We start from the raw sequence: 3,331 nt of genomic DNA on the forward strand, positions 1-3,331 counted from the left end.
AGGATGAATGATCAACCTCTGTGAACACTGGAGCTAGATAGCTCTAGCAGTAGTTCACCATTTTTTTATGAGTGCTTCATTAAAAGGCTTAGGATCATTGCAAATTCTGACCTCACCTGACTTCTTGGTTGTTGCTACGAACTGACTGGTCCAGTCAGTGGGTTTATCAACTTCAGCCCATGCTCCAAGTTCACTAGTTCAGTTTTCAATTTACCTTAACTGAGACAGGAACAATACAACATGCTAGTGTATAGGAACTGAATCTGGGTTGATATGGTGGTGTACATTGCCTTCCATCAGTATACTGTTGTGACATATGGCTTAATTGGTTTCAGGATCACCTATATACCTGGCTGGTAAAACATTGACTGTTGCTTCACAGTCTAGTTGGAAATAAACAGGTTTCTTGTCGAAGAGCATCTCTGCAGGGATTTGTCATTTCTATTGACAGCATTAATTTTTACAACATTTTTCATTCAGGATCAGAGTCACTAGAGTCGTCAGTTTCATGTACTGTGTACCTTTTGCAAAGTGGTGTATGCCTTTGCTTGATGAACTTATTTTTCCCCAGTCAGGACACTTTTGTTTGTCTGCTTCTTACATTCACAGTATCACTTCACCAATAAGGTGGTTGTCAAATTTCCTAATCACATATAGCAACAGGGCAAAGCAAAACTATTATATATTGCTAAGGCATCGGGACCAATTGCATGCAGAAAAAGAGTGGGTTGATATTCTGCCATTTGCAGTTCAGGCAAGCCTGAGAAATGGTTGATGACATGGTGTTGTGAGACTATAATGGCCATCAGTCATTGACGCTGCAGTTCGGCGTCTTCTATCGTTTGTGCTGGGACAGCGCTTCCGGTGACGACACAACGGGCCATCAGTTAGTCAAAAGTCAACCAAATGAAAAACAAATCCTGCATATGACTTGACCTTTCTAGCAACTTTGAACTTTGAACTTTCGAGTAAAGATGGACGAATGAACATATTCACTAACCCCAAAACAGGCTACATCTGAATGGATGGAATTCATACTTTGACAAGAAGGAGCCAATCTGATATTACGATTAATTAATAAGCAATTATATGATCAGTCTTTTCAAATTTACAGCTAATGTAAGATTAATGAAACGAGAGTCATATTCAAAATTACATCACATGTTACTTCCCATAGCTTAATTCATAAAGGCTAATCTTGATGCCAGATGGTAACTGTGTTTGAAGTTTTTGTTACTTTTTCCTTTTTGTTTTGTTATGTATGACCATTTGTACCTTCTCTATTATGAGTAATAAATATTACATTATATTTAATACTTAATACTGGTTTAACAAATGTTAACATAACTATTTATAAAGAACTTGTGGTGAACATAACAATTTGTTAAAGCAGTTCACAAGAGTAGGGTAAATAAAAACCCTGTGAAAGACGCAACAATGAAAGGCAAATACCACATGTAAATCAGACCAATGTGTGTGAGATGAATTTGTGATTCTCTTTCTCACCATAAAGGGTCCTGCGTATACGAGCATAGGAAAGGTGTTTCCAGTAAATTTCCAGTAACCGGCTGTCAATGGTGTAAGTTGCTCAGGGACCTGTAGTCCACATTTTCTCAGCATACAGGACCTCTAAGGTTTCAGAGTCTTTGCATTTAATCCTGCTGGTCTCTGTTTACCTTTGCTTATGGATTTGAAAGTTGGAACAGTTCCCCTGTCTGTAACTGAGCACAGACCGGGTAGTTTGGCACTGCTTATGGATTCTCTTAACTCGGCCATAACAGTGATGTCAGTATCATGTGTTGATAGACAAGGAGTGTGCATGACTACACCATCCTTGGAGTTTAGCAGTTTGGCAAATAGAGTGCTTGGTGGTTTGGGTCAGATCTTGAACAGCATAGCAGTGATTCTGTTCGGAATTTTTCACTCTGTTCATGTTCTTGTACTCATGTAAATTCTCACACCAGGTACACCAGTTGAAGATCTCCACTGCTAAAATACTGAGCAGTGGCCAGGAACATTTTGTAAGGTAGGATCACAATGGTTGTAGTATTGTTGCAATGAGATACTATCTGCAATAGATGCTCTCAACCCTGTGTCCAATGTGTTAGTACTGACACTGTTGGATGAAGGAGATTATGAGGAATCCGACTATGAAGTGATCATGTATGGGCCACCTGCCGTGTGGTAACATTCCCTTAGTGAACATTTACTTTCAGTGTTGATCATGTCTGAGATGTTGTGATGTGTTCCACAACTCCTGTTCTTGTCTCAACTTTTGTCTGAGAGAAAAGACTGCACATGTACATTTAAACCCCCAAGTAGACCAAACGTTATGTTGGCTAATATTATGAATTTTCAAAGTTGATTAGAAACCCTAGTGACTGTAGGGATACTCTGACATCTTCAGATTTACGATAGAAACAGTGATCAATGTATGGATGCCCTTGACATGAAATTGAATCACCAAAGCCTGGAACATCTCTGTGAATACATACTTTGATGAACAGTTCTTTTGACCACAAACATATGTTGACTGTCCAGGTGCAGTTGAATAAACAAGCGTCTTATGACATGGAATTGTTCAGCTTGATACAACACCTGATGAACTGCACTGTAAGCCGTTTGAATAAATCTAGCTGGACATATTGATTCAGAGAGGGTACATGTATAGTAATAGCATGGTAACCATGATCTAGTCTTCTCAGAATGTTTTGACAATGTTCAGATTGGAATGTTCGTTGTCAATGTAAGATTGAAAGAGAATCCTAACTGTACCTCTGACTCAAGTTTTCCGAAATTCACTCTCCTTCTTTGACAAAATTGCAATTATTTGCCTATTGGAATGTGAAGCGGAGAGAAAACAGTGGTTTGACAACCATGGAAGCACTACCAATACTCTGTCTGATTGTGTTGGTCTGGTCCTAGTCCCTGTGTCAATATCATTGTGTTCCACAGTGGGCAGACATTCCTAATATTAAATGGAAATTATCTAAGGCCCCCAAGGTTCTCTTGGCAAAATTGCCAATTTTTTCAATGGTTTATCTCCTTGTCAACTGAGCACCAGGTTGCAAGGTCCAATTCATAATAGCGGTCTTAAATTTGTGGTGTACACCATTGCATGGTGAAGGTGGCTCATTTGTTGTGAAACTACGTGGACTAGACTTGTCTCCTGTTACTTGTCTGTGCAGGAACGTTGAACGGTTTAATATTTGAACATGCACAATCATATAATTCAAATATAATATGGAGTGCCAAAAACCACCTTGGCAGTTCAAGTTATGCACAAAAAGGTCAAGAAAACTTGCATATTGTAGACAATACCAATGTAATA

The sequence above is a fragment of the Saccoglossus kowalevskii genome, chromosome 11 (genome assembly GCF_978046115.1).
Source record: "Saccoglossus kowalevskii chromosome 11, keSacKowa6.1, whole genome shotgun sequence".
Taxonomy (NCBI): Eukaryota; Metazoa; Hemichordata; class Enteropneusta; family Harrimaniidae; genus Saccoglossus; species Saccoglossus kowalevskii.